We start from the raw sequence: 25,289 nt of genomic DNA on the forward strand, positions 1-25,289 counted from the left end.
CACGTTATGTGCGCAGCGGAACTCTCCAATTTTTCCTTACGTGCGTATTTCAGCGATTGAGAAAATGATGACTTCAGATCGCATAAGAAATATTTAATTCTTATTCCACCCTGGCGTAACTCATTGTCCGTATAAACACAGAATTACGTAAGCCGCTTTCGCCCGGTACTCCGCAGCCAAACGAGGGAAAAAAAATCTACTTCTCTGCGCCATTGTGAATTACCGTGGATCGAGGTTAATCTCGTTTCTTGCGCCCGGGGCGCCGGAAAGCGCTTATCCGGAGGACTTCAGTAACAGCTGCAGCAGGTGCAAGTTGTTTAACCGTATGTTGCTATGTCGCGCCTCGCGTGTCTCGTCACCTCGTCGCGACATCCTCAAAAGGAACCACGTCCCCGTTACGGCGCGTTTCCCGCAAAGGAAATTAATACCCGCGCCTATGAGCGAACGTAAGACTCTCGAACGTGTTGTGGTATTTTGCTTCGCGCTAACGATGTTTGTCGACGTCCTTAATTATACGAAAACAATGAAGGCGGCATAATTTCAATTAAAGGAGAAGCGAGTGTTCTGCATCTACACTCGGAGAAAAATTCATAATAGTGACAACTATTCAAGCTTTAGAATTAATGTACATTATTCAATAAACTTTTTTATAGTTATTGTAATTAAAGCTCTAGTTGCAATAACTATGAAATGTAGTTTGCATCACGATGGTAACATTATTCATGCAACTGTTAAATCGTAATGAATCAGCACCTCAACTATAATTACATAGTTATGTAAACTTTACTATAAATAAGTTATGACAATTACATGCAGTTTACGCACGACAGATTAAATATACAACCGAAATAACTATGATAGTAATGAAGTTGATGCAGGGCTCAATATGTTAGAAAGGAGAACAAGATTCCGAGTTCAAATTTAGTCGATTCAATTTCCCGTCACCTGCATTTATGTTATTTTCCTATAGTTTGTTTTATAATTTTCCGACAAATGGCTAATATTACTATATTTTCTTAGTTCATATAACTCGTTATTGTTTTTACTACAACATTGTAACGCATAGTTGAGGTGCTATTTGTTCATAAATTTATAGTTGCTGGTACGATTTTTTTTCTGAGTGTAGAGAAAACATGATCTTGCAATTAAATTATTTTACGCTCTATATAAACTAATCCATAAATTTTAGGATTTCACAGCCAGCTACGTATATAGCTTTTCGAATTTATTCTCTAAAATTTAATTAGCCTTTGAAACTTGCTGTGCGTTAAAGAGTCAAAGCTACTTTCCCAAAAATTGATATTCTCTTGTCTAACAAAAAATATTTTTCTTTAAAGTTTAAATTATCCGGGTTGTATCTAAATCTAGCACTAGCATAAGCGTCAGTATTATTTATAAAATGCGTTATATTCGTCTAAATAATGAAAACCTCTTATACATCACCGGCGAAGAGAAACTCGTCGCTTCAAATTTTCCATGAAGAAAATTAATGTCCATGTTGGGGTCGGACCCCTGTTGCGCGCACGATACATATTAAAATGCGAAAAGCACTTACACGGAATACATTGCATTAAATATCATCTAAATAAAGAGAAAAAGTTCATCGGCAGAAAACGTTTAATCGGTGCAACGAAAATTATATACAAATGATTCGGTAAAAAATATTTTAAAATTAACCATTTTCGCATACCTACATATTTTAACTCTCTCTATTTTATTTATTAACTTAACGTAATGTTATTCTTGCTCTTTTCCTTTTTTACATCTCTTAAAAAAAAATAATAGTAATAGAGCAATAATTTATTAAAACAGTAAAACATATTTAGTATATTTTTGCAGTAACATACACAAGCAGATTAATAAAAACAAAGTAATATTTAATGGAAATTATACCTATTTTAGAAATATTATACAAAAATGTTTCCTGCGTTGTATTATTTTTTTTTCTTTTTTTACTTTACCTTAAATTGTATATATTACGTGCTCTCATTTGTGTGACGACAAATAAGCTCCGGTACAACTTATTTTAACAAGCTTATTACCAATGCGGCTCTCTCTCTCTCTCTCTCTCTTTCTCCCTCTCTCTCACTCACTCTGTACAGGTTATACCGCTGTACTCTAATGTTTAAAGATACGTTATATGCATCAAACGGCCTTTAACGTTTCTCGGCCGCGTTTGCTGCGAGGATGATACGTACACACGCCGAGTGAGGTATGATACGCGAAAGGAAGAGGATGCTTCCGCAGCTGGTAGCAATTAAGCGAGAGCTATAGCTCAATACTATATAGCTCTCCCACGCTTTACATTCGTATGCATGGAAGGAGAATCGGTGGTAGTCCTACGTGCCGCGGGCCAAAGCAAATTGAGGGCTTCGGGCCACGAAGTTCTCCCGCACTCGATCTATCTGTCGCCCCTGCCACCCCTCTCTCGAAGTCCGAGAATTCTCGTTCATAACAACATCGCGTAAAATGGCTCGAAGTGATTGGTAATTTGTGCGAATTCGCGCGACACCTTTAAACGTAGAAATGGTATGCATAAAAGTGTGCCAGTATCGAATGTGAAACATCGAAAACAAAGAAAAAAAAGATATGCGCTTTTTATTTTATCTCGTTATAAATTTTATAAAACAATCGCTCGTTAAAACGCAGTTAGAGCATTGCAACGCGTATTCCTTCAAAACTCGATGCGGAGAAAGAATTTCTGTGAGAGATAAGGCAAGCTTACTGAGGTCCGAATAGATAGATCTTTTACTACTTAGCGTTCAGTGAATAAGACAGTTAGGAATCAGACGCGATTAAATGAATATACGATAAAGAAATAACTGATCTCCTTTCTTTAATTTTTTTTTTTCGTAAAAATAAAATGTATTTTTGATTTCTATAAAAAATTGTGTGCTCTTAAAAATTTAATGTTATTGTTACTAAATAAAATTTTCAATAACTTTTGTAAATAAATGCTACGTAGAAAATTATTTTTCCATAATATTTATCTTTGTTTATTCATAAAATAATATCAATTTGTTTCTGTTTTATCGAATATCAATTAGTCTTGATAACGATCGAGAACGTTTAAAGTACAATCGCGCTCCTCTCTTTACAGTTATGCTTTCGCTGATTCTATCCTAAATATCGCGGGAACGTACGCGATGTTGAACAAAATTTTCAGACCACGATCGCGATAAGGCACGTTTACAGACTTAATCCATTCTCCTCCGCAGTCTCTGCCGGGTCTTTTAAAAGTCGAGCTAGGCTTCAAAACAACTCGTCGCTCGTAAAAAGTACTATCTGTAATCTGGGAGGCCGGGCGATGAAGGCGCTTTCGGAGCGGGTGGCGTTTAGTCGCTTAATCGGACGCTGTCAAAGTGGTCACAGTCGCGTAAAAAGCAAAGGCCGCTCCAACGACTCGATTAAAGTTATGAAAAAGTTTACGATCTCATCCAGCGACAGGACCTTATAGAAGGGTGCTCTTAGCCAGGACACCGCGTGGAAGAAAGTTGTCCCTATTGATTCTGCCGAATCGTAGATAACGACTACCGAATGACAGCCAGGAAGATCGTAGCGTAAATGCACTGTTGATAGAACATTTAGTATAACAAAACTTGGATACACGTATTTGGTTTTTGTTTAAAAAATACTTCGATAAAGTTGTGTACATCATATTAAAAAAAATAATTAAAAAAAATAAAATTCTGGTTACATTTCTTTGTACATGTAGTTCTTTTTTCTCTAAGCATATGATTATTAAATTTGATTAAAAAGTTCAATAGACATTTAAGTGCTATTCCCTCTGGGATTTTTAATCTTGTAGACTTTTTATTTTTTTATAGACGTAATAAATGAATATTTTCATATAAATGGTCGTTGCGATATGTTGGACTATATGTTTACTTTATCTCGGAAACTCATATCTAACTACGATCGTCTGACTCGTAAATTTATCACGACCATTTCGCTCTCTTGTTCACGACGTTTATATTTACTAGCTGAGGTTAAATGCGGATACATTTCGTTCATTCATCGTTCCGCGGATCGTACGCCGTGTATAGAACACACCAAAAACGATAACATCAGTCGCATCAGCCCGGGAAAGAGATGCTCGCGTCTCGGATTATTATTCCTGTTCCATTAGCAGCTAATTAAAAGCAATGCGCGCATTTTAACCGGTGATTTAATTTCGAATAAGAGTCGACGACCGAGCCGCTGCGGTCCCTCCCATTTAAAAAGGATAATTAGCTATCGATTTTACTTTCGTGCCTGTTCGCGGGGAAATCAAGGCGGGGTAGGAAATGAGGAGGAAGCAGGAAGGGATAGGGACAAGAGAACGAAGGTACATTCTCGCTGTACGCCGGAGAATTTTTATTATGCGCTCCATCGGCGCCGTTCTCTTTAGCGGTACGTGCATTTGAAAGCCGATGCCCCGGAGTAAATACCTTACCTTGCCCCAAGGGATGAAACTTGGAAGTTCGCCGAGAAACTTTTTCTTTGGTGATGCTGTTTGATAGAAATTAGGAGGGCGGTCGGTCACGTGTTAGAACTTTAATGTCCGGCCCACTCCGGGACGCGCCCGTTTCACGAAACCTCGATAATCGCTCGGCGATGAAAATAAGTGATTTAAAAAGCCGGTGATAATTGATTTTGCGATATTGGATTCCCAACATGTGAAATCGGGAAATTGATTTTACATATTTTATTTCTATTCCTATTAGCGTCGTAATTGCGGGATTTGAAGTTAAAAAAAAAGGATTCTTTGACATGTAATTTCAAAGGATAAATTAATCTTTTTAATTTACGATTGTACGTCCATTAAGAGTTGAAATGAATAAAACACGAAATGAGATAAGAATTTAATCGCTCTAAAATCGAAGACTGCATTACACTGAAAGAACGATTTTGTTAAAAATACAGATATGGAAATAATTATGTCGGATCATTAAAATAATTACATTGCACTGAAAAGAAGATTTGGTAACTTTATCAAATTTGGTAATAGTTACCAAATCTTTTTTCTTTCAGTGCAATGTAATTATTTTAACGATCCAATATAATTATTTTCATATTTGTATTTTCAACAAAATCGTTCTTTCCATTTCTTTCGGTGTATAAATTAAATATTCTCAATAGTAGTTTCTCCATAAAAATTTCCTGCGATTTCTTGTTGAAAAAGATATCGGTTTTAAAAAAACAACGTCGAGCTGATGAGAACTTCAAAAGCTTTAGACCTTCAATCTGACCGTTATATCGAGGGAATTAGCTTCTTAGAAAGAATTACGTTCATCCATTCCGCGTGATATTTATCCGCTTAATTAGGAAGTACCTTTCACAGAAAAGAGCATACCGAACTTCAGAACGCGCACCTCTTTTGCCATATTCTCCTCCGCCGAGATGAAAATTCCCAAAAAGACCAAGCGAGCATCTGCTGCGTTGAGAAATGTGTAATTTCAATATATCGAAGACCTTACCGTCGTCGTGTTTTTGGAAAATGCTACACGGAAAGTACGGTTTTGTTAAAATTTAATTGGATACAAAGTTGAAAATAATTTTGTCGGACCGCCAAAATAATTCAAACTGTTGCTGGAATGTCAAAACTTTTCGCAGCACTGCTCAGCACGCTTGAACGTCCTTCATAATTATTTTAATGGTTCAACAAAATTATTTTCAGATTCGTACCTAGTTAAATTTTTAGGTACTTCAGCAAAGAGCCATTCTTGGCGTGTATATGAGCCGCTGTAAACGAGGAACAATTGTTGCCCCGTTACCGAAAAAAAAAAGTTACGTTATTAGCGTGTGAACTCATGCTATTCATTGTCAATTACCATTGATTCCGCGCAGGTACCCGTAAACATCGAAAATTTTCTCCTCATCGTTCACGCGCGCACTCGATTATCGCCGATAAATAGCCATTCAATGTCGATGAGCGCGCGCGATACAGGAGTTTCACGTTGGAAGCGCAGCGATTTAAGCGAGAAAGTACGAGGCCCGACCGGTTGGTGTGCCCGACGGGTGACAGCGAATAGGTATCGCGATAGATCGATCGCCATATGTGTGTGTGTGTGTGTGTGTGTGTATGCGCGCGCGCGTGCGCGTGGCGCACGGAGAGAGCATTTCCGCGATAAAAAGCGCGGGGTTCCTCTCCCGTTCCGGACGAAAGAATTCCATTTGAAGCCGCGGCCGGAGATCGAAGTTATTCTCGATCGGTCCCCCGCCGGTCGACCGGCTGCGGATATCGGGATTGTGCGCGCAGGTAAAGGCGTGTCGGGGATTTACCTTCGATTTAATCTGTCTCGTCTATCTCGGCGTTACCGATGAACGGAGCCACGTCCCTCCGGCCGTGGTGAACGATCGTCCCGAGATCGGGGTGGGATTTTGGGCTTCGGAAGACGAACGAAGGACGATAACGTCGGCGACCGTGCCGGGATCACGCCGACAGGTCAGAAACAGAGTGCTCCCAATCAACCAAGGATTTTTTTTCACCGGTTCCCCTTGCCCCCCTCTCCCTCGGGGGGCAACGCGTAAGAGCCCGGATATCCCCGTCGCTAAGTCCCGGTCGCTGTCGAGAGTAACGATCAACCTTCGGTTGGAAAACCCGTCGCGCGATAACTCGCCTTTTATAAATTCGACGTTAATTTCGACGCTCGATCTCGCCGCCACTCCTTTAACCCTTTTAATCGCGCTCGTAAAGATCGCGCTATCCCGCCATCGGTTTTTCACGGCGATTCCCTTCTTGCCGATTAAAACGCTCCGTGTTTTGCTAAGGGAATGAGACCCGCATAATTAGGACGAGCTTGACTTTCGATTTGTCCGTGGAGACCGAGAAATTTACGATAATTGACACTGTTTCAATTGTCGTAATAAATTATTAAATCTCGCAGTCTCTGAAATTCATAATACCTAACATTTCGTCGAACCGGGAGAATGAAATTCGAGGGCAAATTGCCGTATAGTTCTAGACAAATCAAATATTACAAATTACGGATTAAACACCTATTGCACACACGCACTTCTTGATGCATGGTTAACATCGAGTTCGATTTTGAAATGGCATTCGCATTACTACTGCAAATTAATGAAACATCGGGACGAATGTCCGGATTAATTTCCCGGGTGCATTCAGCAGGTACACATGATCTTACTTTCGCAAAAGCGAGTGAATGGCATGTCCGATGGCATGTCCGCAGTTAATACGGCGGGTTCACGTGTAAACGGATACGCGGTAAAATGGACAGACGTCCATACGTAACGTATCGAATGACGTCATTATCTGCACGTTGTGATCACCATTTCGGCGAACGCGTTAATGCCGGTGCATTACTCATTGTCTACAGTGCGCGACTTCCAGCAACGAGAGTTTACAACCCTTTCGATCCCGCTAACGACACGGCGAGATTAAACGCCCTTAGCTTGACAAAGGACAGATAGATCAATTACTCGACGTCTTCTATAAGATAATTATAGAACGCGAGATCCTCTTGATTTAAAATAATTATTTAGAAACTATAGAACGCACACACATGCGGATGGACAAAATATGTAAAAATTTTTATTTAAATTTCCATTTGTCATTTTATCCGTCTGACTATACCGTCGAAATAAACGAAATATCATCAATAAATAAAAATATATATAGAATTTAAACAATAAAATGAATAAAATGTACATTTCAAAATCAATAAATCAAATTATTCTTATAACCAAATTAATAAAAACCAAAATTTTTTTTATTAAAAAGAAATTAAAATTGGCTTTAATAGAGACTGTAAAGTTCATTTTCCTCGATGCTTTTTTTGCGCGCACGAACGCGCCCAGATTTTTCGCGTTCGAATAAAACAAAAAAGAATATATATGCGATTAAAAAAAAAAAACGCACACCAAAAGTGTCAACATAACCACCTTCTATAGTGCGTCACGAACGCTCGAGTTTACCGATGGGCTCGATTTGGATTCATAGATTCACTTCGCACCGTTTTTATTTCTTTTTACTTTTTTTTTCGCTGCGATATTTGTCGTTGCTCCAGCGAAGCGTCTCCGCAGTAAAAATTCCCAGGATAAAAAAGAGAGAGAGAGAAAGAAAAATTCTACGAGGACAAAAGAATCGGCAATAATAAAAATAGTTGTATAGCTGCATTAAAAAGAATCGTATAGAGACTCGAACAAATTCCAACCGTCTTTCTATTGCCTCTTTGTCATTTTTTCCTATCGGCTCCTCTCTCTTTCTCTCTCTCTCTCTCTCTCTCTCTCTCTCTCTCGGCAAAATTAAATTTCTCGCAACGGCACACGGACGCGTGTCGCGATCTAATTCCGACGATCGTGAAAATCATCCCATCGCCACTTTCATCCGCCTAATTTCACAATTCGCACTACGGGAGATTTCGCGGTTCCATCGCGCTTCGTCCGCGGTGAGTAGTTCCGGCAGCGTTCATCGGTGTAATCGATTTCGTTCCGCCATCGCGGCAAGAGGGTGGAGAAAGGGTGTCGGTGAGGCGGGAGAACGGGGGAAGAGCGAGAGAGCCTTTGTGCGATTTTCCGCGCACAGCACGCGCGGGAACGCGCTATGCGATAGATCGGCGTTTATTGTCAATCGTACCGCATTGCGTACATGTATTCCCAGTCGCTCCCCCTCGGTCCCCCGCCCTCCTCATCGCTCAAGTTCCCTTGCCCCCCTTTTCTCCCCTTCATCAGTGAAAAACGGGCCAAAACCCCTGTAAATTCGGATACATGCAAATAGAATCGCGTTCGCTATAGGCGTTCCCGTGTCAGCTGTATCGTTAGACGTACTTTTTAATGGTTTCCGGAGACTTCGACAAGATCTGACGTTGTGTATGCGGAATATCGAAAAACCAACAGAGACATCTCTCTTCTATTCACACGAATAATCCGAGGCCAAATTTTTCTTGGCGAAAACTCTGTGAGAGAAAGAGGCCATCATCCGTCGCAAGTTTTTAATTCTCGAAATTAAATATCTCAGTAATTAAATTTAATTAGACTTCATCTTGAGACGAGCCCAAATACTTTTACATTAATTTTAAGCAAACCTAATTCTTGTATAATTACATTATTCATGTTTGCTTCACTGAAATTAATATAATTTGCAATTTACTGAATCACGTTGTAAAATCGACATGTTCTCCCGTGTTAAAGCGACCGTTACGATGTAATAGTCACGATGACATATCGGAAAATACGCGGTCTTCCGGCTACGCGGAAATACTCTTCGACTAAACTTCTGCTTACAACAGTAAACACATTGGATCTGGTACATTTCGCAGACTGCAGAACCCGTCAAACGCAACAGAAACTAGATACGTAGCTGGCTGTTTTCCGCAGTTTCTATTAAGCGTTATCTTCGTCTTTGTGTTCCCGGCGATGATCACTGCTAACCGTTAACGTTACCCTAAATGAACACGTGTCCTATTACCATCTTGACATTGTGTCTTCGTTTGACATATCAGCCACAAGGTACGACTCGAGTTTCAGAAGCTCCATTACATTCGCAACAAGATGAACCGTGTAGTTATCGACCAATCAGGTTTACGAGGACCTAATTAGGTTTATTTCTTCTTTATGCTAATTCTTCGTTTAACGAGAAGCATATTCATCTTTCATTAGAGATCAATTTCGTATAAATAAATTTCCCTTTAATTTAATTCAAGTTAGGAGAGAATTGCCAAAGGTGTACCACTTAAACTACTTTTTATCATATTTCGTATTTAGTATTGTTTTGAATACAAATCAAAGTTTGATATTGTAACTTAGTTTCAGTAATAACAAATTAATTATAAGCGTTTCTGTAACATTCTGCAAAAAGTGTGATTTAGGATACCGGTCGCCTAAAGCGTACTTGTGATCTCTGAAAGTGTATCATCTTCGAAATTATGAATTAAAGTAATTAAAAATATGTGGAACTAATCGACTAATATTTATTTTACTAATAATTATTTAAAAAAGCTATCAAATATTCAATAATTAATAAATAAATAATAAAAAAGTAAGAACATTGAAATAAAACTACCTCGAATTTATTTTTGTAATTGATATACTTTTTTCGGTATAAATCGATGCTAAGTGTGCGGTAGTAAATTAATTAATTGAGAACTCAAGTGAGCTTTCAATCGGTTTACAATTTAATGTTGCGTTTAATTTCAAAATGCCCGAGTTACAAGATACGATACGTGTTGAGGCTAGAGAATACTTGGCGAGAGAGCGCGTTTTTTCTCTCACCTGCTTTATATAAGCTGCGAATGACCGTTTGGTCCGCAAATTCGAAGCTGTTTATTATTTCTCTTGTTTGCGAATCTTCTTTACTTTGTATATCCTTCTGCCGCGTTGCTTGCTATCTAAGCCTGTTTATCTTAACTACCGAATAAGTTATTTGTTTCCGTGAATAATATTATTTTCGAATTTTCGGTTGGGCATGTGGCGAACGGTCGCCACACTTTTATTCATAATAATTACTAGTTTCACTATTATTACTTATCAACCTTACATTAGTATAATTTCTTCACGCTATAATAAAAATTGTAGTGGTAAATTAGGAAACTTGATTCAGTTTATAAAAATATTGATTCAATTTTTGTAATAATTATAAATATGTATATATAAAAAGTAAAATATTCTTTAACAAGCCTTCTTTTATGAAAATACAATTCAAAATAAAATCGCATAATTACGTTATATAACAGGTGAGAAATTTTACACCAGATATATACTTGATTTGCTAAAATGCCAATAGCGTACACAAAATAAGATAAAACTTGTTCTACTTTTGCCTATTACTTATTTCTCATTTACTTTTTATTTTTGCCACTAAATGTTGCTTATGTAAAGCAAAAATGTAAAATATTGAATAAGTACGCTTCAGAAGATCGGTACGCATTCAGCAACTTTTTCTTTTCACTTGCACTTCTGCATTAAAAATCTGTGCAAGACGCAATTATTTTCAAATCTCACGTAATTCTGAAGTTTATAAACCATCATCGATTTTGCATGCTGCACAAGCACGATGGATTACCTTTATTTCCTTACAATCTGGCGTTCGCCAAACCACCGAGCGCTTTTGATTCTCTCGTTTCCGCAGCGCGGTGTAATTCATACGATGTAATTCACACATTCGATCGTGCAAAAGCAACATTTATCGCGGAGGTCCGTGGTGCATCCGCTTGTATCTCACTGTGGCGACTATCGCCTGGAGTGTTTACAAGCCAGCGCCCACGTACGTGCTCATTTTGGAATGGATGGCCGGCGGCAAGATAATAAGGCAATCCGCGCGTGCGTACACGCACATGAGAGTTACAAGCGTGGGATAGCGATACTCACATGATTTGCTTGAATTACAAATACGCAAACGCATATTTGATAGGACTGAGAATTTATTTCTTCAAGTTCGAACAACGCGCGCTAGAATTACAACACTACGGTGTGCAGTGTTGTAAACAACACGACTTGCGAGTACATTTTAATAAATCTTGGCATGAAAATAATTTTAGAAGAGTTTATGATACATTGCAAATATATATCAGAAATTAATTAATCTCGAGGCTATTAAAATAATTCGCATTGCACGCGGAATACTATACATGCGTACTATCTACCTCTCTTCCGTCGACCTTCCATATTTTTTCGTGATAATCATTTGCAAAGGCAGGCTCCCGCATTAATCACTAAACGATTTTTATACGCCGAAAAAATGTCTACAAACTTATAACAAACAAGTCGAAAGTATATAAACACATTTACATTACATTCGCGTAATTGACAGGTATTAAAATACGAGATTAACTGTACTTATGCGTATTAATTAAATGCCGTTTATGTCAATTCGTTTCATTTAGCAAAGTTGAGTTAATGACTAATTAAACCGTTCCGAAAAATGTGTAATCAAAATTCAGTATTGCACGAGGAAATGCATTTCCAACGCGCGTATCAGATATCTCGCGAAAAACGAAACATTACTAATAAATAATATCACGTTAATATATAACGACTTTTACTTAAATCGTTCAATTCATGTATTATTCGTGCTCTCAATTTGAAAACAATAATAAAATTACATTATTAAAATCAACAAAAACATTAAAATGCAACGTTAAATATTCCCAAGTATTTAAAGAACGAATCATATACTGTAAATATCACATTAAAATAAAATATCGCAATAATATACATTTTCAATGCTCTATCGCTGTAATTCATATTTTAACCGTTCGCAAACTATCCTTTAATCAGGCCCCCTAGATCGTTATAGGAAAATTAAGTTTTTCTGGACTCTGAAAAAATCTGAAAAAATTCTGGAATATGTTTTCAACATTCGAAAATACGATTGTATAATTGTGACAATTATAAAACAGTTATTATTTATTTGTACATGTCCGAATTTTGAGGCAGAATCGACTAAATATATCAAAGTAAAAAACAATTGATTGGATTTTTAAATCCCCACGTGGTTTGTGCGCTTGATTAAATTAATAAATTAGTAATAAGATACGCAAAGCATATGCCACGATAAACGTACTTAATCCTCTAAAACTTAATTAGTTGCGGAAATTAATCGATCGCGTAACTAAGTAATCTCTAATTTGTAGGGAATCGCATTTCACATCTCCTGATGGCAACCCTTGCGATCGCGTTCCAAGACGTAATGACGTAATACGATACACGGAATACTCGAGTCTTGCTGCGGAAATGATCTTGTTGCACACAACGACGTGCAAAAAAAAAAGAAAAGTAAGACGGCACTATACGCCAATCAATTCGTTGACCCTATGACTTTTAAGTCATAAAAGTCAGAAAACACATATTGAATATTCTGTACCCTTTACTTCAAATTCGAAAAATAGACTATTATCGAAAAATTTATTATCATTAGTTTCCGCATAGTAACGATATGTTAGATTAAACCTTTTTATTTAATCTTCTGTGTTCGAGTTGAAAAAGATCCGAACCCGAGATCCTAACACATTAGAAAATTAAAAACAAAATTTACCATTTAACGGAAAGATATTAACCTTTAGACCAATTTATTATTCATTATATTAATATCACTTTTCTCAGAATTTTTTTCGAGATAGATAAAATTGTATGATTTCATAAATCAATAGCTTCTTTTATAAAAAAAAAAAAATGTTTAAAGAGCAAAGAATTATGATTAATTTTTTATAGAGAGAAAAAAATTGACATTAATAAATACAAAAAAATACGAAGAAGAGAAAATAGTAATAAATTGCTTTTCATTTTTTGAAAGGTTAGTTTTATTCGTTATATAAAGAATTTAACAATAGACTATTTAATTTTGTAAATAATGTAATTAATAAATTATCTGAACTTTTACATTATAAAAAATAAATAAAGCAAAGTGTACGCAACAATTAAAACTTGCTATTGATAATCAGCTTATTGTAGCAACATACATAATATAGAGGAAATCAAAACACGCGGAGCAATAAAAATCAATATCGTCTGAATTATAAAATTAGGTAATTATGTGCGTAAACACAATTCCGCGATATCATTAATTAAATAAAAATTGATCACTTATAATTCGAAAATTACTTGGAGTATTTAGCCACAAATGCGCATCACGGTCCTTGCACGAGCAGGAACTCTTTCTGGATGATACCACAAATCGTCTCGCTCTTTCGGGCGAATCGAAAGCTCGTTCCGAAATTTCGTTCGCGAGAACGTGATTTCGGTGAGAAAGAGAGAGGAGAGAGGAGAGGATGGGAAGGAGGATTGGCAACGATGGTCACGTTCGCAAGAGGAGTTCGATGTTCGTACTCTCGCACTCGTAGTGTTCTCATCCCGTTCGCGTACGCTTTACGACGCTTGGACCATCGGCGAGAACCACGAAAACCAGCGTTATTCGCGCAACAACGGTTTATTCATCGTCGGTTCCCCTGTCAACAAGCACGAATCGTGAAAAGTCAATTTACGGGGCACACTCGCGCGCGCGCGCGCACGTTTCTTTCATTGTTCCCGTCATCGATTCCGCAATCTCCGGATATCTCCACGTTTCTCTCTTCCACCATAAAGTGATACTCATTCCGGATGCTTGGCTGTCGCCAATACTTTTTCGCGAAATATTAGAGAAAAAACGAATCACTCATGCGCGTAGATCATTCTGGGAATATATTGGGATCGTGTTTTAATAAAAAGTAATATGAAAAATAGACTTGAACAGCGATCGACGCGTTTTCGGGATAAAACTTTAAAGACAGCTCTGATTTATAATGTTTTTAAATACTGTGAATTTATATCTTCCGTGTTCTAGAATTTTTGTGGATACTTGCAAAAGTCCTTTGCCCCCCCCTCCCAAGGCATAAAAAGGTACTACATATTTATCGTATTTCACAAAATTATAAATATTTATTACTTTCAAAAGTTGCTATTCCAAAAATGTATAAAAAAAAAACACACACAAAACCTTTCTCATAGGCATTGAAAGCAGTATATGAAAAGTTTAATTATTCAACGTTCGGCCATCTTTCCCTTTTCTCCTCTCTTTCATATATGGAGGAATATTTAAACCGGAGGTACAGAATGCAAAAACATGCAATGGCCTATATATCGTCTTCGCCGGGGGGTATCAGCGAGTTTTAACGAGACGTCTACGTGTCGCTCATAAAGCAACGCCATCATAAAGCCGGATGTCGAACAATACCGCGCATTCATTATTTTAATACGCATCGCCAATAATTAAATAGACGTATAATGTTGCGTGGTTGAATCCCAAACATTTTTGCCGGCTCGAGCCGAAGATATGTCCGCGATATTCGAGCATACCCTGGAGGACATGATAATCCACGCACCAGTCCCTATGCACCATGCGGATGCACCATGCGGAACTTTTGATTTTTAAATGAATGCGCGAGACACCAACTGTACCATAAATCAGTTTCAGTTATTTTAAGTTTGGAAACGTTCTGGAAATTATTTGTGCCGCAGTTGTGAGAAAAGGATGTTATAATAAAACAATGTTGTGATAAAAGAGGAGCGCGAAAATATGATAATTAAATAGCATTCAAATACTCCAATTTTTATTCTATAAATATTTATAGATGCTTTATAAATATGTAAATATTCTTTTGTAGTGCAACTGCACTCTGTAATTATAAAATATTATTGGAAAATGTGTGTTTAAATGTATAACTCTTCCACCCTTCGCTTTCCTTCATATCAAAGCTCATTTTTGTCGAACGAGAATTAGGCTATGGCAGGTTAAAGGAATGTCATGCTGAGTTAACGAGTAGTCGTGGCGATTGAATAGAACGTTTTTCTCCAACGACTACGGACGCGGTAGGTGGTGGCAGGTGATGAATCGCGTTTCGGACTTCGGGCTATCGCTGACAGATGACAAATGACGAACAGTTCGCAACAATGATAATAGACGTAGACTGAGAACAAAATACGATCCGTCGCACGCGAGAAACTATCTCAGACTCTTATGACACGTTTAGAGATCACAATCAGAAGGAGAAGCGATTATATGAGACACTCTGCTCTGGAAGCAGTGGCTTTCAGACAAATCGACTTTTCCCGGGCAAAGTGTTTAGCTGTGAATTATAAATAAAGATTTGAAATGTATATTTAAGAAGCTACAAATGCTTGATAAGACATGCATTATAAATTAAATGAAAAGTGAATTTCTCGATTTATTTACACTTTTTAAATAAATTAATTTTTATGAGAGAACATTTTTAAAAGAGAAGCTTTTTCCTTAATATACTTTTACTTCTATATTTTTGTTCCGTCAAAGTTAATTTCTTTAAACCATTCAACTTTTCAATTTATAAAATCACAAATTTACAAAATCTTGCTAATCAATTATTCGATTAAAAATTTCTTTTTTAATCAAAGTTCATCAAAAAATTTAAAAAAAAAAAACATTTTTTTCATGCACTTTGTAATATTTTTCAATGGCCTTTTAGTTCGAATTTTTAGAAATAAGAGCCATTTTTCGATCGAAGCGAAAATATGATTAATAATATTTTCAATTATTAAATATATTTTCAATTATTAAATACATAAACTACCGATGGTTGTCTGATTTAAAGTGCAATCGCAAATTGAAGCAAGAAATAATGTCTCAAATTAATTTAATCATCAAATTTTTAGATATCTATAAAGTATTTTCAAATTTAATTATCGCTACTAATACGTCAACAAAATTAGCATTCTTAGTTTGCCTTGTAATATTTATTGTATCAAAGAAAAGCGTGCGTCCTCTGGGACATCCCGTGCACAAACAGACGCGGAACAATTGTGCTTTAGATATTTCAGACGCGTTTCTTTCTCAAACGGCTCTCTAATTCGATTCTTCGCACGTCCACAGAGCCGGCCTGGAATTCCGACTTAAACGAAACTATCTCCGGTCGTATATCTGAGTTTCGAGGGGTTAAATGGCGCGCTATTTAACGTAAGAAACGAATCGCACCGAGATCCGTTTTGCGTGTTCGCTGAAAGGAAGGCGGAAAGGAAGCTGAGAGGGGAAAAGGCAGTGTGGCGTGAATACGGCGCGTAATTAATTATGCGACGTACACGCGGCACGAATTAATTCCGCTTTGCCGCTCCCACAATTCTTAATCGAGAGGGTTTAAACCACACTGGAACTGTCGATAACGCAAAGAATGCTATAGACAACTAGAAGGATCACTTTTGTAGTATCTAAATCAATAATGGAAAATAAGATAAAAGGTCTACTCCACATTCGAAACAAAAGGATATTTATTTATACGAAATAATTGATGAACGTTGGAGAATAAGGAAATAAATTCTTCCATTCCCTCGTCAAAAATGAATATAAGATGTTATCTAATATCTTTCTATTATATTTTCCTGTAGAAAAAGATTACTAATACTAACACATTTTTGTTTTATATCATATTTCTTAAACAGAGCTAACAATAAAACGTTAACAACAAATACGAACTAAAAAGTCTTGTACTAAATAATAGCGCGATTACTATTTCGCATTACTCTTTTGCAATAATTTTTTCGTAACCGAAATAAACGTATGAAAAATTGAAACTCAAAATTGACGTAATTAATACACGAAAAGATCAATTTTCCTGAAGTATTTAAAAATTTAGCTAAATGCGAGGGGAAATTCACAGCCGGCATTGGTGTACAAAATTTCGGCAGTGGACTGCCGAAAAAAGTAAGCAGTGATCTATAATATTGACGGCATTGTCGTCAGTGGTTGGGGAGTGGTGAGCTCACTTCAGAGTCGGTTTTTCGATCATGGGGTTGAGCACAAAAATTTTTGAATACTTCGGGAAAGCTTTAGAATTCTTGTGCAGGCATTGGCGTATGATAATGGGCACGCGGTAGTGTTCATAATTGCATGGCATTGCCTTAATTTTAATATAGGATTGACGGCATTGTAGGCATTGACTAATAATAAGCATTGTCGGCAGTGTACAAAAATGTCGGCAGTGTTTTACAGCAATGCCAAAAATCGGCATTGGTGTACAAAATTTTGGGTTGTGAATTCCCCCTCGGCTAAATGTAAAAATAATTTTGTTAAATCATCAAAATAATTATATGTAGGATTTATAATCATAAATGCAAAAAGGTTCTAGTGTTCTATAATTATTTTGAGGGTCTAATGTCTAATAAAATTGTCTTCAAATCTCTGTGTTGAGCTAAATTTTCAGATACTTCAGTAAAGCAGTTCTTTCCACGTAGTAATGACAAAAATCTGAAAAAAAATTCATGAAACATTGTAGTTAAAAATTTCATAGTTATTTTGATAAACATTTTTTAGTGAATAATTTATTTTTAATTAACTTTAGAGCGAGAGACGAACTTCGTCCGTCATTCGATATTCCATTTTTTGACAATAACTATGGCTCTCGTGCATCGAGTTCTTTGTATCGCTTATTTTTTTTGCGAAAGGGAACCAGACATGCAGATTTGCCAGTTTTGCAATCACAAACAGATGTTACTTTATTGCAAACGTCTCAGATCGTATAAAATTATTAATGTTATCTTTTTGTCGACTTATACATATACTTTAATTATGCTTTCTGTAGAATGTAAATTAATAAAACAGTTTTAAAAAATTACGAACGAGTTGTAAAGTGATATAATGTAATCAATACCACACTTTGTAATTTGCAAAAAAAATCTGTAAATTTTATACTTTTTTAAAAATTTCTTTTCAACAGATTTTATATAAAAAAAGTCATGAAGTAAAAATGATAAATTTTTATTTTTGTAATTATCTAAGCAGATCATGTTTTCATCAGTATTAATGCAATGTTTAGTTTTCGAGAGATAAGAAAATATCTCTTTAGGAAATCTATGTTGATATTAGCAATCTTCCTCTAATATTTTAAATATTCAATTTAATGTCTAACGTATGAAATAACAGGAACATTTTTGCTGCAATGTAAACTATTAATCGTTATTTTATTCGTTTGCAGTAGCAGATCTCAAGCCTTAAATATCCTAATCATCGTGATATCAGTCGGCAATTGCAATTACGATCACCAGGATCGACATTAACGGCAGCTGATGGCAGTTAAGAACGAGCAATTGCAGACATACCTATCGATGTATCAAGGGGAATCGTGTACGGAGCTGGGCGATCTCGCTTCGGACGCTACACGGACGATGATGTCCGTTTCCGGACAACGCTCAAACCCCCGAGAAGGATTACAGACATCGGATCGTATTGGATAATTCGCCGGCTAACAATGCGTTAAGCCGGGAACGTACGTATCCGGTAACCGGGAGCGCCTCTCCCGCGGTAATATCACCCGAGGGAGAAGCGCGTTGCGCTTCGATAAAGAAGCCAGAACACAGAATGGACCGCTAAATGTGTAATATTATCGGTTATCATCTTTGCCCAAGGTGACGCAGATACGTCTGTGTAGGCATCGGAATAACGAGCACCTTGCAACGCAGAATGTCGAATACAAATCAATGTCTAGAAGAAAAAATGTATTGAATGAGTGCTCATTATTGATTCAAAAAAATATCCAATGCTCTTTTTTAATGAAAGAAACGCTTCACTGAGATACTTTGGTTCAAATTAATGAGGTACTGCTACTTGTATACTTAGGCGCTCGTACTTAAATGCACGTTAGCGTGACTGACTGGAATTTTCTATAAAACGTAAAGTTTCGCAAAGGGAGCTTTACCGTAATGCGGCGAAAGGATCATACACGAAAGAATGTACACGAAAGCATCGCCAAGTTAAATTGCTAACTAAAAATCTGTATATTAATTCCTTAATATCCGCCTATTATACAGTAGTAGATTCTGTTAATAATGCGCAGTGCTATGCTATTAAATTTTAACACTCGTAAATTTAAGCGATTTCGTGACGGAACGACGGGCTGCACAAGCACTGTCTGGAATATTTAACAGTAGACGCACGGCGGAATGTCGCAGAAATTAATTTGAAACCGACATCAAACAGTCTCCGGCACCGTTAAAGTCATTAACGTCGCGCGCACTTAGAAACGCCGATAACAAGTGTCGCGTTTAATTCTGTCTATCGTGCGCTTTTGAATCTCGATTTTTAGCGGACGAAGAATCGTGTGTCGAACGATTTTTCTGCCGGCAAAAACCGAAACACGGAATAACGGTAACAAAAAATTCACCTAGCTGTTACATCCGTCGTAAAATCGCGCTATTTATGCGCGGACCGTAGACACGGTTACATCGTAAAGTTAATGGTTCAGAATATATGGGACGTTTCTCAAAGCATTAAGAAAATTATGAAAAAGTTACATATGGTTTTACACTGCATTTGAAAGTAGTAGAAAAAAATTTGGCGGCAATTTTTTATATGGATAAAGAATTATTTCAATAAGTAGACGTATGATCTAATGAAAATATAATTAATAATGAAAAACATCTGAATTGTTTTACTTAAGTACTTTAAATGTTCAAGATGATTTATGCAAAGTTTCATTGCGATTCAAAGATCAGTTCTATGAAATAAATAAAATTTATTTATTTAACCGAACAATCACAATAAAATGTTGTGTAAATCATCTTCAATACTTAAAGTACACAAACAAATCAAAATTTTTCTTAATGTTGTAAAAATAATTTAATAATTTTAGTAACAAATAGATTTAAATAAACTATTAAATAAAAATATTATCTTATTCACACAACTTTCATACGTACATAATTTATTTAAAGTGTTAATAACATATTTCCAATTCTTTTTTACTTTGCAGCGGCTGTATCCGGTACATCCTTAAGCTAAGCTTAACGAAGATTAAATTCTGTGCCTGTGATCAGCACATATATCCACAATTATTACGTTAATTCACTACGCGGTCGAGCTCGCAAAGCGATCGGGAAGTTCGTTCGTATTTGTCGCACCATTTCATTTCCTTCGGAAAACTGCTCACGCGCGCCACTGGACTTTTCTTCACCGAATCTCGACAATATCTATGGAACGCTCGACAGTTATTTATGCGGGTAAGAGAGAGAGAGAATATCGTGGAATATTTTCGGTAAAAGGAAGCACATTGGAGCGCGAATGCGCATGGTACCGTAAATTTTAAGCGTATTTACGGAATAAATTGAAATATCGCATTTTTTTACGGATATATTTACGTCGTCGCCTTGGGAGTTTATTTGAACTAAAGCGTCGCGTGCCACCTCAAATTTATTTTATATTATGCATATTCCGTACGACGCATAATTGTCTTCTTTCTTCCTATTTTAGTCAAACGAAAAAGATATTTTCTCATTTAATCTCTTAAATTAAATAAAAATGCAAGAGCATTCATGCATAAAGAATGATTACGATCTATTGTGATGTAATGCAATTTAATTTGTGCAAAATTAACATGAAAAATAAATGTAATACGAGTTTTTTCCTTCTCTTGTGTTCTTTCGATCCACATCAAAATTTTCACACAGAAAATGTATGTAGTGTATTGCATCTTCATCAAATACTTTTTTTTAATGCATACGGTTTTGAATGTGGTCACCGAATACTTTCTACGGACGAATCGCTATAAAAATATAGTGACAGCGACTACCGGATATAATCATATCCCACATAAATTGCAGCGAACTTTGACACTGGCAATTATTTATAGGCCGACTGATAAACAGAGCATCGTATATCTATGCCGACACAAGCCGTAAACACGCGATATGGTCTAACATAAAGTCGGATGATTACTATCGGCGATTGTTATCGCGATTTCGTTTCCGGTGCGTCGTGAGTGTTGCCGGCAGCGAAACGACAGCTGCCGATCGCGTAAGGTGCATAAACAAATATAAAATATAATACAGAAAACTTAGATAGAAATACAGAGAATAGACAAAATAATGTGAAAACCTGAGAAGTACACTACTTATTTTATTAAAATGAATCTATTATTTGTCTATTCAAATGTGTGAACTTATTCAAAACGAGGGTGAAGTCTGTACTACAGAAACAAATGGTTAATCTCTTACTAGAAGAGTAGTGCACTTCCAAAGTGTTTATATTATTTTATCCATCTTCTGCACATACTCCCATGTTGTAATAATAGAGAATCGTATTTAAAATAACACTTCGGTATTATTTAAAAGCAGTATTTAAAAACAATAATATTTAATATTTATATATTTAAAATAAAATAATTATTTAAATTTTTAATATTAATAAATATTAATTATTTTTTAAATAACTTCTTATGACTTATTTCTCATCTTATAATTTAAATAGTTTCTGGAATCTATTTCATATTCTTTCTATATTTTTTTATGTTTTATATCATTTTATATTTTATTATCTTTTTTATGTTGAATAAGTCGTATCAATTATTTTACTGAATAATAAACAAACATAACAATAAGCAAAAAAACAACAACAAAATTATAACATTTCGAATATCACAAAGCAAATAAAAAACAAAAAAAAATATTAATTGTTAGCATATTGCACACATTCTGTTGTTATTTATAACGTAACATAAAATGCATCGTGCGAGAGAAGTAACTCATAACACCGCATCCCTATACTTTCATCGCGTAGATCGATAGCGTAATCTCGCGTTCTCGCGGCGTGTCGCGCTCAAATTGCATTCGTAGCGTTTTCGACCTTTTACTCCGCTAAAAGAGCAACATCCAGCTGGACGTTACGAGTTTTCGGATGGCGGTTTGTTGGCGCGTAACGAGAGCACGGGAAACGCGTAAGGCAAGGGATCGGCGAAGTTCGATTTCGTTCCATTCACATGAGCCCGATTTACCATCCGACTAAAAGCCGCTCGGCACCGAGCGGACTGTAGAATTACGGGAATATTCTCATCGCAATAACAAAATCAGAGGAAACAGATCAAAAAATAAGATAATATTGCGATTTCGAATTAGTGCACGCGAAAAGAACATTTTACTGTATCTAAAAATTTAGTTGAATACAAATTAGAAAATAACTTTATGTTGAACTGTCAAAATTATTATGTAAGTCATTCTAGCACGATGATATTACTGCAAAACAGTATGACACAACAGTTTTGACATTTTAACAACTAGCTTAAACATCCAATATAAATTTTTTAATGATACAACGTAATTATTTTCAGATCTGTATTTCAGTAAAATTGTTTTTCCTGTGTGTTTTAGAAATCATTACGGTACGTGTAAAAAGCAAGATAACGATGGTAATGCAGTGGATACAAAAAGCATTATGTTAATAGTTCCTTATTAATTTTCAATTAAAATGATTTATCAAAAAATTGTTAGTAGCGTGCAATTAACGAGAATTTGATTAGGGAATGTCACGCCTGTAAATTATATACATACGACAATATCTCTTTATGATCGCGAAATTATTTGGTATATCCTATCATAATAATTGGGTGTTTATCATAATTGAGCTTCTACTGGAACCTGTTTGAAATTACCTTTAAAATAGCGCTATGTCACGTATTAACTGTTGTCAATACTTAACTCGTTGCAGTTTTTCAATAGTTATTCGTTTGAATAACACTCTCTTTTTTTTATAAAAATTGTACTTGATATACTTCGAATCAATATATTTTATATATATAAATAATTAGTTATACATTTCAGAATAAGATATTAGCATTAATTTGTCCTAACTTTCTTATTTATCTTGAGATAATAAAATATTGTATTATAAATAATATTCATTTTGTTCTATTCTTAAATTTAAAATAATTATTTAACTCACCGATTCGATGCGGCGCAGCGGCAGAGTTGTATAAAGATGTTAATCTGTTAAAATACAAATATATGCGAATTAAAACAGAGCTCAAAATAAGTGCTACTTCAAAAAATTACTACTGCAAATTTTCATATTTTTCTCTTACTTATTTTTCTTTTAGAAGAAGAGAAAAGTAAAAATATCTGTACGTAAAAAATATAAAGTATTTTCTACAAAACCCGATCAAGTCCAATTTTTTTTTTTTTTTTAATTTAAATTATACCCTCAAATCATTCTTCATCAATAGCGTCATATGACTATTTTGTTCCGGCGTTCAACAAAAAAAAACAGAAAATATAAATTATATGCGAAATATAACATTTCCCATAAAAATTCCAAAGTTATAAAGGTTCTTTTACTCTTTTTTTTTTAATTCCTCAAATCCTAAAACCTACATTTTTATTCCTATTAAGTATTTAAAAAAAATAACATTTATAAAAAAAAAGAAATACAAAAAGATATTCCTATTAAGAATAATTTGTAAAATTCTGTAAATAAAAAAAGAAAAGAATTATTGCTTTATATTTTAAATAATATTTTCATTTTAACATACTTATGACTCAATGAAAGATTTGAAGAAGACAAGATTTCTGTTCCCTAAAAATTTAATTTTTTAGACTTGTTTAATTTTTGTAGAAAATTTGCTGAAATATCTAAAAAAAAATTTAGTTAGATATATAAATCTAAAAATTCTTGTAACAAATTTTTTAAAGTTTTTTAAGGGAGAAAATAAGAAAGTATCTTCTCTATAGCAATAATGTCAATGCTATATTAAATGCTTGTCAGCATCGTTATTAATTAATTCTCGATTTAAAATTAAGTGTACTATTTTTATTTAACTTAGAATTGTTTTTCAAGACCGAACAATTTATCGACGCGCCGTTTACTGAATTTAAAAATGTCTACAAAATCACACTAGAGAAATAAGCACTAAAATCCAGCTATGACTATTAATTAGTTGTGTCTAAAAATTTTGCTGCACCAGCAAATTAATTATGAAAGACCCTGAACGATGACAATACTGAAAAATGTTTTTCTAGCAAATTCGAGTGTTCACCATAACAATTTTGATTATTCGACAAAATCATTTTCAAATCTGTGCCTAGCTAAATTTCTAAAAGATACTTCAGCAAAACTGTTCATGCTTTCTTTTTTCCAATGCAGTGTATAAATTTCCAGACAAATAATTAACCCTGTCGGTAAACATAATAAGACACTTACTCACACGGTTGCTCCGCCGATGCTCGATGCCTCCCCGGGCCGCCACCTCCTCTCAGCTTCTGCGTTGCACGTAACACACACACACACACTCGCGATTTTACAGACGACACCAACTCCCGGAAATAATCCAACATGGCGCGTACATTCTTACGCGACGACGATAACTTTTCCACTCGGCCCTATTGCTCGGGCCGGTTCAATGCGGAGAGCAATAATACGAACGATCGACACTCGCGCTGTTTCGCAAACTAATGCGACACACGAAACTGCGAAAGGGAACTGGAAAATCACGGAGAGTTTACCTCGACGCTCCAACCGCCGCGACCCGACACTCGCCGCTCCAAGGTTGCTCCAGAAGACGCGGAACGCAAGTCGCAAAACACTCAGCAACCTGATCGAACTATTAGCACTTTTGCTTGGCTATCGCGTCTACAATTCGCGTTCTGGCGTCTTACGTAGAACGACATCCATACCGCGGTCTGAATCACGACTATCGGTTCGCTCGTGCGGCCATTGAGCGTGCCCTCGCTAGATTCCTCCGATCGCGAATTCACAGATGACGAACGGAGAATCCGCGGGATTATGCGTGCCGACGAATCGCTAAGCACTGAATTCACACCACGCGACACGCGTATACGCGTTGAAACGGGGGGGCACAACTACCGGCAACGAAATACGACGCCATTCGACGGGGGGGGCGACCGTCCCGTGCTAGCGCCGCTTCGAGACTGACGCACAGACAACTTCGCCCCATTGATACGACGCGGGCAACTTCACTCCGTTGAGGCGAGTCAACTGCGTCGTTAATTAAGAAATCATCGGTCATTTTTGGGTTGAATTAATGTGAAATAACGTATCAAAGCTCAATATTACATTCACTCCAAAT

At 36.0% G+C, this 25,289-nt stretch overlaps 1 protein-coding gene across 3 annotated transcripts in view; it reads right to left on the reverse strand.

The window, feature by feature from the left end:
- LOC105207617 (furin-like protease 2) overlaps window positions 1-25,289 on the reverse strand; it is a 363,347-nt gene that overhangs the window by 262,512 nt on the left and 75,546 nt on the right. The gene's annotated exons all lie outside the window — the stretch shown is intronic.

This window comes from Solenopsis invicta, chromosome 14, assembly GCF_016802725.1.
Source record: "Solenopsis invicta isolate M01_SB chromosome 14, UNIL_Sinv_3.0, whole genome shotgun sequence".
Taxonomy (NCBI): Eukaryota; Metazoa; Arthropoda; class Insecta; order Hymenoptera; family Formicidae; genus Solenopsis; species Solenopsis invicta.